Raw genomic sequence first — 16,884 nt, 5'->3', positions numbered from 1 at the left:
CTCAGGTCATGATCTCACGGTTCGTGTGTTTGAGTTGTCCATGCTGACAGTGCAGAGCCTGCTTGGGATTCTCTCTTTCCCTTTCTCTTTCTCTATCTCGTACTTTCTCTCTCTCTCAAAAATAAATTAATTAATCTTTTTAAAAAATTTAAAAAAGAAGGCAAAATCTGTGTTGTTCACTGCTGTACTCCTACCATCGGTTAACAGCAGCATTAAATAGAAGTTTCTACAGTGATGAAAATGTTCTAAATCCATGCTATCCAAAATGGCAGGCATTATACTAGCCAAGCCATATGATCATGTGGAATCACTATTAATCGTTTGAAATCTGGCTACATAACCCAGGAGTTGCTTCTCTGTTTGTTACATTTTAATTAATTTAAATGTAAATAGCCACATATGGCTAGGTGCTACTATATTGGACAGCACAGATCTACTACAGTGCCTTCCACATAGGAGGATTCAGCAGTCTTGTTGAAAATGAAAGAACGCATGAATGAAAAATACATGTATGAAAGAATGAAATACCTGCAATCAGTTTATAGTTTATAGATTTGGCATGGAACTGTCACCTTCCCCTCCATCTATTCAAGATTTCTGGCATCGGTTCTGTTATTAAGGTTTTGATTAGAATTTTTACTTGTTTCCATACTTGCCCAGCATATTACACAAGGCTTTTGTTTCACCACATTAGGCTGGCATCTTAGCAAATCACCATATTCCTCAAAGTTTGTTTACTTCCTCATTGCTAAAGCAAGATTTCTGAGCTATTTCTCTTTCTGGACAGAAAACCCTCTCACTTTACCTATTTCCTCTCATAATTTTATTTGTACTTGTCTTAAATATTCTTAATGTGAAATATTACATGGCAACATAAAAGTAAACACCTTGTATTCTACAATGTGGACTGAGATATAAGTGGTTAACAATATCATTCAAATTTCATTGTATTACTCAGGGGTCACATTTCACCTCTTCCTCACCAAAAATTACAACCATCAAAATTATAATCCCCATGGCTCCAGTTTATTTTTATTACCTATGTATCTCAAAACAATATACTGTATCATATTTATTCAGAGTTTTACAACTTTAAATTAATGATATTATACTCTATAAATCATTCTACATCTTATTTTTATTGTTAGGAAATTTTTGAGATTTATCTATGTTTTTATACCTAGGTGTCTTTTGTTCTTTTTCACTGCTGTATAGAATACTACTGTTTTAGTACACTGTTCTATTGATGATCATTTCAGTTGTTTTCAAATATTTTCACTATTATAACCTAGTCTACTATAAGGTTTTTAAAGTTTATTTATTTATTTTGAGAGAGAGAGAGAAGGGGGCGGGGGGAGAGAGAGAGAGAGAGAGAGAGAGAGAGAGAGAGAGAGAGAGAGAGAATGAATCCCAAGCAGGCTCTGTGCTGTCTGGACAAAGCCCAATGTGGGACCTGAATTCAAACCTTGAGATCATGACCTGAACTGAAGTTGGACACTTAACCCACTGAGCCACCCAAGTGCCCCCCCTACTGTAGGTTTCTTACATACTTGTCTTTGTGTCCTATGTTAGAGTATCTCTGGTGTATACACATGGTAAAGTACATTCTGGGTTGTAGGTTATTTTTTTTTAACCTTCAATAGTTCTAGATATAGTCCTTTGTTATTAATGCATTACAAGGATCTTCTCCCAGTTTATTTCAGTGTTCCTATTTGAAAACATATTTATTTTTAACAGAAATAAGCATATAAATCAGTTTGGATCACCCGCTGCTCAAATCCACAAACAATAGCAAAAGTCATTAGTTAGACAATTTAGAAACTCATCCTAAACACTCAGAAAAATTAAAGCCTTAAAGCCAATGATTGTACCATATACTCTTCTAAAAGCTAATAAATATATTTATATACTTCATCTTTGTAAGATGTTTCTTTTCATCTATGTTATTTTCATGGTTTTGATAAGGCTATGAAATTAATGTGCTATTTTCCTATTCTTTCATATCCTCATGAAAATATTAAGCAACTTTAGAGTATCTTAAGTCATCTTAGTAGCCATGATTACCTCACACATTCTTTTCAGTAATCAGTGCAAACATATGGATAGCCTTCCAGTAATTGTGGAAAACATATTTATTTGTTTATTCTTACTGGATTTATCTTTAATTCAGCTGATTTATTTTATAATAATTTAAATATACACAATAATGGTTAGAAGTCAACATTCTTTTTACAAAGAAGATTTTAAAAGGCTTGACAACAGGAAATACTACGTAAATTGTTGAAATGGTAAAAAAGAAATAAGGGTACCTCAGTGGCTCAGGTCATGATCTCACGGTTCATGGGTTCGAGCCCCCATCGGGCTTTGCACCAAAAGTGCAGAGTCTGCTTTGGATTCTGTCTCCCTCTCTCTCTCTGCCCCTCCCCCGTGCATGCACATGCTCGCCCACTCTCTCTCTCATTCTCTCTCTAAAAATAAATAAACATTAAAAAAATTTGGATGCTTTTTCCAATTTTTAAACCCATAATATAACTGACATTTCAGATGGAAACCATAACAAGGAAGCAAACAGGAATCAGAGTCAGCATCCTGGCCAAAGTCAGTAATCAGAGATTTGATCTTGACTGAGGAGAGGACTGACCAACTCAGTAGTGACTGAGACTAAAGATCTAAAATGTCTAAACCAGATTGCCAATTATATTAATTCTTCTTTAGTTGCATATAAGAAAACTCAATTTAAGCAAAACAAAAAACAAAAACCCCACAAAAAGCAAACAATACAACATAAAAAAATATTTATGGAAAAGATACTGGATAATTAGTGGGGAGTATCGGCAGTCCATCCGTAACATAGGCAGGAATACAGGTACTCAGATGCCATCAGCATTCTATCTTGGCCTCCAACACTCTTTTCATACTCTTTCTAGTTTTCTTTCTACAACTTGACTTTTCCATGTTTCAGAAATCTTCTCTGATAACATTTCCTGAGACTGTTACTGTTACTGTGACTGAGAACTTCAGCCACCGAAGTGAAGCTGACTCTTTCTCAAATTCGATTCCAGTTATGTTTGGAGGGATTTTAATTAGCCTTACTTGGGCCAAGTGCCTATCAATTGTTGCTGGGAGGTCAGGGTACTATTATTGTGCTAGCTTAAGTCTGTTCTCCATTCATGAGGCTACTGTCAGCATAGCTGCCCTCACTATAATGTTGCAGATGGTAGGGTGAGGGAAAGGATAGGGAAATAAGTCTAAACAGACATTCCCAGGGGCTCTATTCCAAAAATGGCAGGCAGACTAACAAGCTGTGATTCTACACAGAATATTTTGGCAATCATGCAGAGATGTTTCTAACAATTTGAGTTTTTCCAACAGTGAACAGAGCTATATTATGAGGTAGAAAGCATTATGTAAATAAAAGAGATTATGGATAAACTATAAAATCATTTATTAAGTGTTATATAGGAAAGATTTGGAAAAGTCTAAGAGATTGGACTGCATTATCTTCTAAGATATTCTTACTTTGATGGTTGATAATGCTTGATTTATTTCACTTTAGCCATTCATTGATTCGTTTAGCAATTTTTAGAGTATGTATTGTTTATGTCACTGTGCTACTTGTTTAGGATACAAAAGAATGAGCATCTTCTGTGCCATCAAGGTACTCACCAACTTGATTATATATATTTTAGTTAATACCAACAAATTTTAACACAAGGTCTAAAAGTTACATGTCCACGAGACAATAAAGATCTTCCTTGGTGTATTCCTCATACCCCTTGCCCCTTTACCACACGTTCCATATTCTAGCCATAACATAAGTCATCAAAACAAGCCATATACTTCCAGGCTGCCATTCCCTTACACATTTTTTTTTTTACTCTACCTTCCTTAGGTGTCTAATATGATGTCTCCTTTTACTTCTCACCACAAAACAAATTTACTTACTCCTCCATGTACTTTATTATTACTTCAGTAACATATTGTACTTATAGAATTTCTTAAATAATTATTCACGTGTTTTTTTCCCACTGAATTATGAGATGTAAGAGGACAAGGATGTTGTCTTATTTAGTTTTTATAGTCAAAGTGCAACACAGTAAAAACTCAAAAAAACTGATTGTAACAAGATAAGGATAGTGAACAGTGGGAAATTTCTGAATGAAATGTGACTATAAAAATTAAAGTTAGAGTTATTGTTAATAACAGAAAACAAAATAATTGTCATTTATATATATTTATAAAAACCCTACAGATGACATTTGCTCATGAAGTAGCATAATCTTACCTTAAACATAGAAAAGATTCATATTTATAATAAAGTATAGGTCAATATTCCAATCACATATTCAAGGAAAAACATTTCAGTTTTCAATATGCAATCATTATGATCATTCTTTTTTTACTGAAGTATAATTAACATACAATGTAATATTAGTTTCAGGTGAACAACATATTGATTCAGCTGTTCTATACATTACTCATTGCTTACCACGGTAAGTGTAGTCACCATCTGTCATCAAATAAGGTAATTACAGTATTATTGACTATATTCCCTATGCTGTACCTTTCATCTCTGTGACTTATTTATATGTGGGATCTAAAAAACAAAATGAACAAACGGAAACAAAAACAAACACAAAGCCAGACTCTCAAATACAAAGAACAAACTGGTGCTTGCCACAGGAGAGGTGGGTGAGGTAATGGGTGAAATTGGTAAGGGGGATTAAGAGGTACAAACTTTCAGTTTTGGAATAAATAAATCATGAAGATGCAATCATTATAATCATTCCTGACAACTATTTTCAAAGTTATTTCAAGAAACAATGAAAAAAAGTTTGCCAAACAAAGCTCAACCATTAAAAACAGATAATCTTACTCAATATGCATTTATCAAATATTGACTTCCATTTTAAGCCGAGTTCCAAAATTTTTATTATCCTAGAAAATTTATAATGCCACAACAGTGATAGAAGAAAGAATAACTCCTGCCTTGTGTGTTGCTTTCACAAAGACCATCTTTTTTCTAATCTTTTATTCTTTATTATATAACATATAGATCACATGTATTATATATTATAATATGTATATATTATATTATATTACATACTTTATATATTATATATTATATTAAATCATATATTATATATTAAATATTATAACATATATCTTATAATATGTATATATAATATATGATATATAGACTATCTAGATTATTTTGTGGAAATGTGGAAGGATTGCAAAATGGCAAAGAAAATTGCAAAAAATGCATATTTTCCACATCTTTCCCACACATATAGATAATAATTTCATTATAAATCTTTAAACTCTATTCATCTGATTCCTAATCTCTTCTCTCTTTTTTTGAAGTTCTATTGACTTTATATTATGTTTGTATTACATCCAACAGATTAAAGATGCATTAAATATTACATCTCATGGTTTTACTAAAGCCAAATACATTTTCAGAAAGATTAGATATCATCTTTCTCTACAAATCAAATTAGAACTGAAAAAGTCAGTTTCCACACATATATTCACAAAGAAATCATATGTCATACTCTGAATTTGTCTAAGAGATGAACCTTTCACCTTCTGATAATTACTTGAGACATAAAGAATGACAACTCAACTTTTACAGTGTTAAATTATTTCATAGGTCAATATCACGTATTAAGTTGCTATTTCACATCAAACAGTTTTACATTTTACATTTGCAGACAAAATATAAAGTACTAATTCATTCATATTCAAGGACTACATTATGTCTAAAATGTAAAACAGCAAATACTTATACATTTGAAGCCTCAAAACTCTTATGGAAGAAATACTTTAATTAGAAAATACTATTTCATTTTACTATAAGACAGCTTTTGCTCCTGAAGGAATGTACCTTTCATTTTACTTTTTTTAGACTGTCAATAACTATTGAATACTTCCGCCTATTTCTGATAGAGATTTTAAAGAATATAAGAAAATCTTGAGACACAACTCCTGCACTCCAAAAGTTTCAATTTATTGGGAGATATTATTACTAACTTTCTGAAATAGCTAGGGAAGTCTTGATGCAAAGAAAGCAAAAATGATAGCTTGAACTTAAAACATACTTTATATGCTCTTACTCTCACTACCACCTATGAGGTAGGTAGAATTACTGGCCCTGTTTTGCCAATGTCTTACAGCTGGGCCGTGTAGAACTGGATTTAGCCCTGCAGTCTATCACCATGCTATTCTCTAGGCAAGTATTATAACCAGTGTTCATCGGGTAAAACAAAAGTAAGAAAAGAGTTCTCAGGACACTTCAGTGTGCTATAATGTACAGTAACTTTAAAACAAGAATGAAATGTGCAGTATTTCCCAATCATTGGTAAAATGTAAATCTGATTTTAGCAGAATCAGGGTAAATGATTACAAAGTCTCTGAGACTATAGAATTAGGCTCAAAATCAAATAGATTAAAAGCTAGATGTAAACGAAAAAACAAACAGCCAGAGGAAACTTTATTTAAAAATGAGATGAAAAAGGTGTCTGAGTTCTAGAGTTATGAATCCATAAAAATTTAAAGCCATCCAGCTATATTAAAAAATCTCCCATATCAGGAAGAAATTATTAAAATGTGAGTAACAAAAAGTTTCTGGCTTAATATATAAATAGAAAAAATTGGTGAGAAAAAAATGAAATATTCAAACAGAAAAAATGAGCAAAGAACTTGGAACTAACGACCTCTAGACACACACACATGCACACTGGGGAAAAAAGGGCAAATTAATATAGAAAAAGTATTTAGTCTTCATGAATTAATATGATAAAACTTTTCTGCAGAAGTTATAGTAAAGTAAGAAGAATCAATTTATCACATAGCAAAAGGTAATATAGACATGCTAACTGAAAAAAGAGTGTCTATATTGTGAATGGATATATTAGCTGAATCCTATAGGGGAGAAAAATAATATATAATAGAAATAATATACATTTCTCTTTGATAAAGGAAACCATAATTTTTTAAAAAGGAACCTCTTTTAATCAGGGAACCATACTTAATGAAATAGGAAATGTAAAGAAAAATCACTTTTACCTAGAAATTCTTTTAATTCAGGTAACCATGTTATGCATCATTTATCTTCATTAGTCATTAAACTAGAGGATGTAGAATATTTGTAACCCACGGACACAAAGAACCTATTTGTTAACCAAAGTAAGCTTAAACTTGAAATTGCCTCACTGTTACAGTTAGATTATATGTGCTATTTTGCTGTAATTCCATGTAAAAAGATAAGCACTTTCTTATAAATATTTTTTCTTTCCCACCTAGAATGTAAACTTTGTTTTCAACAATTTTGGTATATGTACAGACAATGATGCATGGATAATCACATTAATGTATATTATGAATAATGGTAAATTTCTTGCTGAACTGATGGGATTCCACCAAGTTGGAATTCAGTTAATTTAGAGGAAAATTTTAAGTGCGGTATTCTTTACACAACTCAGTTTGTATCTACATCAGTAGTATATTACTAGTGGAAAAAGTTGTTCTAATGGAACCATAGGTTTCACTTAGGAATGGCAGTAATGTATTTCTTCAGCCCTAATGTTAGTATTACCCTTTCATACCTTCTCCCCATACACACACACACACACACACACACACACACACCCCAATACAACATCCGTAGGTATACATACCAATAAGAGCTCTTCTTCCTAATTTTACACACTCTAGGATCCTCAGCAACAAAGAAACAAACTTCTTTTGAAAAACAATTCTAGTAACTTACCTAAAGAAGGACTGAACATAGCAATAAGGAACACATTATCTCCATGCTGTTTCTATCTATAACTAATTCATTTATTGTGTTTTACTAAGAGAAACCGTAAAAAATATTTTGGAAAATTGTTTGCCTTTTCCAATTGATTTAATTGCTTTTTAAAAGATATCAACAAGCAGCTGCCTTGAAATTTTTCAAGTCTTTTGTCTATTAAGGAACTAAATGTTAAGACAACTCAGTTACATTGATTAATGTAGTATTAAGGTACATAAAATATGACCTTCCTACAGGTTTATTTATTGCCTTTGTAAGAAAGCCTTTGATATTATCAACTATTCTGAGGTTATATTTGAATAATGAAGAAACTACTCTGTTCACTAACCTTCATTTAGAAATTTTAACAACACTCATCAAGATCTGTTTTGTTTATTCTTCTAATGCAAGACTGTTCATCCTGCCTGTCATTGTGATGAACTTTGTAGGGTTTAAAGGCTGAATAATCTTAGAGGAATCCTGAGCTTTCCCACAGGAGATACTTTTTCCATGGGAGATACTTTTAAAATTCTATTGAGAGCTGTTACTTAGTGCTGATATTTCTGCTTTTGCAAAAGAATTATCCATACTTTGGCATGGAGCCTCCAGAGTGTATCTGATTTTTATTCATCCAGATTCCCTAAATGATCTTCCCCACAATGCAACTACTGGATTAATGCAAAGCATATGTTGCTAAATAAGAAAGAATTCTAGTTCATATGAGCTACCAAGTTAAAATTTAATAAAAACCGAAAGACTAACTCTTCCTTGAATATGGCCTCGGCAAAAGGTCATGCATTTTTTCCCCTCCCTCCTATAGGTCTTCAAACACTAAATTGAAAACAGGTAATGTACTGCTGCCACTCACCCCTTCATCCACCATTCACTCAGTTTTCCTCTTCTTAGGTTCTTTCCCAGAGCCCACTAAGTCATCTGAGGGAAAGGAAAATATGAGACTACAACTAACCAGAAAATAAAGAAGAATAGGGTGAAACTTGACAATGAAGCTTTATTTCCCTCTAACTACAGCTTTAAGCTGTTAGTTGAAAAAATTTAATAAAATACTGAGGTTTCCTATTACATGTTTCATTCTACACAGAAATGTACCTTAATAGCTTCCCACTCCATGACTGGCCAATAATTCAACACAAGAGATTTCTTTGTATGGGAAGGTATACTTTCCTATACTTTTGAAAAAGAAAATGAAAATGGACGTCACTGTGAGGTTATCATTTTGCCATGGGGGAGAAAGTAAGTCTTCTATTCATGATTCCACTTTTGAAAGATTTTAAAATACAAACATTTGGGTTTTTTAAATTACTGTGATTTAGCCAAGATCTCAATACAAGCATTACTTAGTCATGTTTTCTAGGAATTATATGATTTTCACTGGTAAATAATTTAAATTGTTAATATTCAGTATAGAAATCAAAATTCATCCAGTGGTATAGCTCTTGAGAAATGTTAAGTCACACTGGAAAATTAAGCTTTCCAGTAATTTCCTTTCTTATTCTTAAATTTTCAGTTAAGAGAAACAGTTTTTGTTTGCTACAAGACAAACCAAAGATGTAAATAAAAATAAATAAATAAAAGCACCCAGGAAGAAATCTGTGCTTAGTGAAATAACAGACAAATAGAGAGCAAATGTGTAACCATCTGGAGAATAAGAAAATCAAAAGTAATAGGCGGCATTCAGAATTTATTACAAAGAAATTATGCCAAGAGCTTCTTACTGCAGTTTTCTATGGAAATGTTCAAATCAGTGGATAAAGAAATACATTATATACAACATATTTGGGCCCTACTGATATAATTTTGTACATGATCTCATGGCATAATATTTGCTAAGTAATCTAAATTAGCTTGGCTATAAATGCTGTCACACTGATTGAAAACTTGCTATCACACCACAAACAGCCAGTCATAATAAATGATACAATTTGGTGGAATTGTCTAGAGCCAGAGGGATATGATACTGGGTCATCTTTGGCGGTGTATTATTATAAAATGCAAAGAAATTAATAAATCTAAAAGCAATTGAGACACCAAACAAATACAAAATAGAGGGTAGAAAAGAGAGGAGACTTAATGAAAACTAAATAGGTCAAACCAGCAAAAGTTCATCATCACCCTAACGAGGGCTATAAGGTGGGATCCACAACGGTTCCCATCATCAGAAGTATAATTTTGACAATTCCACTTCCATTTGCTACTTCAGAATCTAGATGGAGAAGGAGGAGAAAGAGGAGAAAAAAATAAAATGTTCTTTCCCACTGTCTAAATCAACCCTTCAGAATGTACCCTGATATCAGCATTTCAGAAATCAAATCCAGTTACCAGTTGGCATTTTCCTCCTGCATCTTTGGATGCAGAAATTATTTGTTTTCTCTTTGAAGCCACAGTGCTTGGCATGTGTTAAATGGCCAAAAACAAAAAATTTCTTGCATGGAATTGTTGGACTCTGTGTGAGAGAACAGAATCTTAGTTTGAAGGGCAATGATGAAATTTCTGAGCCTGTTTTCTAGAGCTGTGCTGTCCTAGTGTCTTAAAGACACTACCCATGTTAAATTTTAAAATTAAAAATCCCATTCCTTGACTCTACTGGCCATGAAGGACTCACTGACCACAGGTAGCTAGTGGCCACTGCATTCTGGAACAGTACTATCATTGTAGAAAAGTGTTTCAGATCAGACAACACTGTTCTAGAGCAAGTCAGTAGCATATGATAATTTTCCACACATATTTTCTAAAATCTATATTCATTTATTCATTCAGAAAATATTCATTGAATATACATTATATGCTAGGCACTAAAGACACAAAAATAAACAAGACCCCTTTTTAACCATTTAGAACCTTTTGGGGAAAGACATTAGTGAATAGATAGTCACAATCCAGTGCCATCCCAGAGGGTTAATTGGAGGAGAGCATGATTTGGGGCAAAAAGTAATCAAGAAGAAGACTACTAGTCAAGGTGAATATTTTTAAAATTAAGCCAGATGGAAGTAGAAATGGAGAGGAGAAGAAAGTACCAAAAGGTACTTAAGAGGCACAAACAGCATGATTTGATAAGAAATTGGATGTGGTAATAGAAGGAGGAGTCTAGAGTAACTCCCAAGTTTCTGGCATGAGGGAACGAATAGAAGGCAATGCCATTAACTTCATTTGGGTCTATGTGAGGAATAACTGGTAGGATTTAGAGGAAAGATGACTATTTTAAGTTTATAAATGGGTGCTTTATAATGCTATATGGGTGTCCAATATTCTTGAGAAGATCTGAGATGAGCTCAGAGGTTTTGGTACTATCATTGTGGAGCTGGCAGTTTGATGAGATCACACAATGACAAAGAAAGGAATGCTGGCAGTGAGTGCCAAAAAAACAACATTATCAATTTCTTAAAAATCTGCAGGGAAAACAGAATAAATGGGATCATAGAAACAAAGGGAAAAGAATTGAATAAATGGGATCATAGAAACAAAGGGAAAAGAATTTTAAGGAGGAGCCAACAACCTAAGGAGCTTCAAAAACTTACATAATAAGATAAAAACTAGAAAGAAAAAGTCCATTTAATGTGGCAACAGGTCATAAATGACCTTAAATGACAGTAGCAAAAGTTAGGTAGCAGGAATCCCAGGAGTGAAGGAATGAGAAAGAAGAAAAGGCACGGACAGACCACTCTTTCCAGAAAATGTACTGATACAGGATGTAAAGAGCTGTACACAAATTGATAGGTAGATATAAGCAGGGATGTTTATTTTGTTTCTGGTTCTATTGTGGAAAAGGCTTGTGCATTTAGTTTAAAAGTTGCCATGTCTATAGGCTATGCATATAATGGGTTCATCTTAGCTTGTTTGGATTAATTGCAGCTTATCTCCAGAGCTACTGACCCTTGGCCAACACTATGGAATGCATTAAACTAAAGATAAATGATGTTTTGAAACCATGGGTCTGTGAGTTGTTTCAGAGCAGGATATATCAGCCTGCCAGCACTGTTTAGTAATAATAATTGGATTTATAATTACATCTAATTTCGATAGAGCCTGGGGGAGGGGAACTTTCAAAGTTAAAACTGGAAACATAGCTAGAATATATCTACATGAGGAGTTCATTACAAAAGATCTCCACCGTGAGCAGATTTGGGTTTCCTGCTACAGAGTGTTTCAGATGCACACCAATAGTGCTTACAGACCTGTCTGTACAGACTAAGAGCACCTGTATGACCCAGAGGTGGGAGAATAAAGAAATATGTGCCTGTGATCTCTGGACACCTTTCCATGCATATCTTCTGTTGTTTCTATGCTATATCCTTTGCCTATAATAAAGTTGTTCTGAGAGCACAGACAGTAAACAGAGTTCCCTAAGCAGTGGAACACTGAAGGTAATTAACACATAATTAACACTGGCTAGCATAATGTTACTAGCAAAAATACCCTGCTCTTTGTCAGTCTGTCAAAGAATTTGTCAAAACTGTGATCTGGGGGCTCAACAATTACAATTCCTGAGGATAGTTTTCTCTTCAGGAAAAAATTTATAAAGTCTTATTTCCACAAAACAAATTTAAAAGAAAAATATTATCCAGTTTGTCTGTGAACATCTTACTAACCATCAGTGATATCTGACTGACTGATTTCCCATGCAAAGTATTTCATTAGTTTATTAAGAGAAGCAGTCCATTTTAGGTACTCATACCCTCTTGGTTGTATTCTTCCACTGCCTTTTCAACCATTTCATCATCCCTCCACCTTCACCATGTGATTTCATATGCCCAGGCACCTCATCCATTTCATTGGCTTGTGCTTACATCCAAAGTTTTTCCGGCATCCTAATGATGGATTAAATCCCCTCAGTTCACACTGAAAGGTCTTTTAATTATCTCTGCTCACATAAACATCCTATAAGTACCCAGGAAAAGAGGCCAGATGGTAATGTTCATAGATACAGACTAAGGTGAAACAGAGGGATAGAGTGATGAAAGTAGATTATCAGACCGTTTAATCAAGTGCCAAGGAACGTATCTTTTAAATCTGTAAGATGTGGAATTAAATTCCAGATGGGCTCCTTATCTGCTATATGACCTTGAGAAGACTACTTCATGTATGTGAGCATCAGTCTCCTCCTCTGAAAAATGGTAAAAACAGTAACATCTCAAAGTGTTGTGTGAGGATTAATATAACATACACATGCAAACTTTTTAGTCCACTGACCAGCATATAATAAGCGTTTAATAAGCCGTGATTTAAATTCAGTGAATGAGGGGCGCCTGGGTGGCTCAGTCGGTTAAGCGTCCAACTTCGGCTCAGGTCATGATCTCACGGTTCGTGAGTTCAAGTCCCGCGTCAGGCTGTGTGCTGACTGCTCAGAGCCTGGAGCCTGCTTTGGATTCTGTGTCTCCATCTCTCTCTGCCCCTTCCCTGCTCACTCACTCGCTCTCTCTCAAAAATAAACATTAAAAAAATAATAATAATAAAATAAATTCAGTGAATGAGAGTTCACTAACAAATTATATATTCATGAATACAATCTTAACCTGTCCAAATCTCTCCATACCTCAGTTTTCTAATAGGAGGGTAAAATTAAATTGACCTAAGTGAATTTCTATGAACACTGAGAGACTGAATACACAGAGGAACAAAGGCCAGACCATATGTAAAAACAGAATGCTAACCCACAACCTCTACACCAACCAGCCTAGGAAGCCAAACCACCACCTGTGCAGTAATCAGCCAGGAACAGTCAGGACTTTGTCAATTACTGCCAGCTTCTCTAATACCTGCCGGCACTTACAACTCAGGACCAACAAGAGAAAGCCAGATAAACCCTTCAAACCAATCACGTAGGATATCTTGCTCCTGGTTAGCCCACCTCCAGCTTCCCCATGCAACAGCCTCTAGTCAGAGCATACCTAAAGTCTTCTCTTTTTTCCCATTAGAAAACGTTCCCACTCCCTTGTCTCCCTTGGAGTTTCTGCCCTTCACAAATGATAGTGGCGACTCCCTTGCTATTGTAAGCGCTGAATAAATAGCCTCTGTTTATTTTCTTTGGGTGGTTTTTGTATCCACAGCATTATAACTGAGGCTAAAAGTTCAGCACCAATTTTGAAATTCCATATATTTTTATTAGTGTTATTGTGCAGAAAAAACAGACATCATGATCATTAAGGCTCACCCATGCGACCATCTGCTTGTGGATGTACTACTTTTCCACCAGACATATAATCCAGAAGCTTGTGATCAATCCAATTCTCTCCCTTACATCATTACCACAACACAGATTCTTTGACTACTACAGTATTCCAGCTGCTTAATCTCTCTTATTTTCCCTTCTTGCCATACATTTTTCCGCTTTCCATTTTGTCTGAATTCCAATGTCTAGCATTTTAGTAATTCTTTAGTCAATATTCTCATTAACCTTAAGTTTCATATACCTAGATAAACTCAGGGTAGACAAGTACCGTTTTTGTTTTTTTCCCAGAAACTCTCCTTCCTTTAAAAACAAAGAGGGTTCCTTTCTTTTGAGAACTTGCTTGCCCACTCCATCCACGTTTCAATAGATTGCAGACAACTCTAGTGGTCCTAACCCCAACATGAATGCTGTAGGAACAGGCAGGTGAACCAACTGGGATCCAGGAGATTCATCCCAGGGCATTTTTAGATTTTATTGTTAGCTACAAGGTTGGGAATTTATGAGTCCAGAGCTCTTGGCAATCATAGTTCTAGCCTAGTGGAATAAGCCAGTGTGAGAATGAAGTCCATAACTGGAAGGAAAAAGAAAGAGCGTATGCAGATTCCATTCACTGCTATCGGGAATAGAGAAGAAAGAACAAACTCTGAGGATTTAGTGACAAGTTAGTTGAGTCTGAGGTTATGTCCAATCTGAGGCAAGAGCAGAAGAGAAAAGGCTGGGTTGTGTATAAGAACTGTGACAGTTACCAACATAATGGGACTTAACCCAGGTAAATCGGTAGATTAATGTTCAGACTCATAGTTTTGATAGTTCTGGAAATTAGCTGGATATGGTTAATAATAAAAACCTTAATAGTGCAATAATAAAGTGAGAAGTATGTATTCAGGATTAAGAAGTATTATACATTCAAGATAGAAATGCACTAGTCTCACATATAAAGTCTAGAGTATAATTTAACATAAACTAAAAGCTCAAAATCCTTCAGGTTGTTGGATGTGCCTCACAATTGGCCATTCATTTGTCTTTGAGTTTTTAACTTTGGTAAGTGATGTCCTAAAATCTATTTGCCACAGTAGGACTAAGAAATGACTGGGGGGGGGGGGGGGGGCGGAGATGGATATCGCTTAGAATGCTACATTTGGGTCATTTGGGTCAAGATGCCCAGACAGATCATGCAATAGTAAGTAGGCCTGGGTGGTTACCAAGTCAATCCACAAATATTTACTGAGCATTCAAGAATGTCGAGAAAGCAATTGAAAATGCTTTGAATTGGAAGTGAGGACACCCTTAGTCTCCTGGATTTTAAGCTTCCTAATTTTCAGGCCTTGGCCAAGTCATCTATCAGCTAGCTGTGTGCCTCATTTTCCTCATCTGTAGAAAGGAAGTGTTATTGTGGAGCATCTTATTTGAGGTGCTGCAGGACAAAAAAATTCCCAGCCCTAAATAGGGTGTGCAGTATTTGGGCAGACACTGGACAGATAAAATATCAAAAGAAGAAAAACAAATAGCAATTCAAAATAATACTACATGAGCCACCACAAGGAGGCCTTATAAGCAAAATAAAAGGTAGAAATAATTACTTTAAAAGAATAAGAGCCTAGGGATGCAGTTCTAGACAGTGTGAAGTACAGCTGGGTGGCCAGTGGAGGGAGACTTTACACCCCCTTCCCCACGCCACGGGGATTTTTCTCAAACTCACCGAGTGTCAGCCTTACCACACTGATTAAGGATTGACCCGAATGGGGTGTAACTTGGGGCGCAGGCCTAGATGCTGCCGGGGGAGCCGTGCAGGCGGCCAGGAGGAGCGCGCAGCGCCGACTCACCGACTCCGCCCGTCTCCGCCCGTCTCCCAGCGCCGCCCCTGCCCACCCCGCCGCCTCGGCGGCGCCGGCCGAGGCCCTCCGGGTCTGTTACCCGGTGTCCGGGCAACCGCGGGCGGGAGGCGGCCCGCTCCGGATCTCCGGGCGCGCGCTCCCTGGGCCGCCCGGGCGGGTGGTGTGCCAGCTCTGCGTTTCCGCCGCAGACCAGCCCACGTGGGGGCTCCGAGCGCCTGGCCCCCAGCGAGCGGCCACCTCCGCGCGCTTTTCCTTTTATAACCTACTTGCCCGGCCAAACTGCTTGTCTTTACTGAAGAGGGAGGTGTGGGCCCGAGTCAATACCTTTCCTACAGTACTTATTGCGAGAATCAAGGGATCACAGCCTTCAACTCGAAGATAGGAGGACTTTGTTTCTTACTCTCCAAAGGCGGTTTCTGGTATCCTCGTTATCATTTCTATCAAAGGGAAGCCTTCCAGCGTGTTTCCTTGCCCCTTGGTACAAAACAAGAAAGACTGTAAGTGGTAAGCTCCGTTTGCTTTGGTTGTTGCTTCTAAGGTGACTTTACTATTAAAAAACCTGAACTATTAGGGACGAAAGGAAAACTTTGTGTGACCGGAGCTTGAGGTGGGGAAAGCAATGAATTCAAGCCATTTGTGTAAGGGTCTATTTCTAATAAAAACCAATTTTTAAGCACGGTCCGTCTCACAAAGCATAAAATATTTGTTTCGTCTTCAGGGAATATAAGTACTGTGACCTGAAATACCCCTTAAAAACACTAGGGCGTCACCAGCTAGCCTTCTTGGATGAAACCAACCGCTAGATGATAAACTAAAGATAGTTTAAAATATAGCATCAGGATAAGAATTAGCATTCTTACACAGACAAATCATATTTCCAGGCAACACTGAGAACAGGCAAAGGCCTGCCAAGGTTAAGTGATCAAAATCTATTACTTTAAGAGGCAATTCAATTAGTAATCCTTTACAGTGGTGGGAAATCTGCAAGGCCATACCTGGAATAAGATTATTCCAGCCATAGATGTAAAAGAGGAAGCAATAACAAGCAAATTAGAGAGAGGTCTTAA

The 16,884-nt window shown here is 35.9% G+C and overlaps 1 protein-coding gene across 2 annotated transcripts in view; it reads right to left on the bottom strand.

Annotated features, from left to right (window-relative positions):
- Positions 1–16,172, bottom strand: part of CCDC178 (coiled-coil domain containing 178) — a 436,068-nt gene extending 419,896 nt beyond the window's left edge. Inside the window, exon 1 of one of the 2 annotated variants that reach the window (XM_049620227.1) lies at positions 15,806–16,172. The gene's annotated coding sequence lies outside the window, so the exon portion shown is untranslated. The other variant, XM_049620228.1, reaches the window with a different exon arrangement.
- Between the last annotated feature and the right edge of the window lie 712 nt (positions 16,173–16,884).

Source organism: Panthera uncia (genome assembly GCF_023721935.1).
Source record: "Panthera uncia isolate 11264 chromosome D3 unlocalized genomic scaffold, Puncia_PCG_1.0 HiC_scaffold_8, whole genome shotgun sequence".
In the NCBI taxonomy this organism is placed as follows: Eukaryota; Metazoa; Chordata; class Mammalia; order Carnivora; family Felidae; genus Panthera; species Panthera uncia.
The sequence above is the reverse complement of the archived record's forward strand: the minus strand, read 5'-3'. Positions and strand labels throughout refer to the sequence as shown.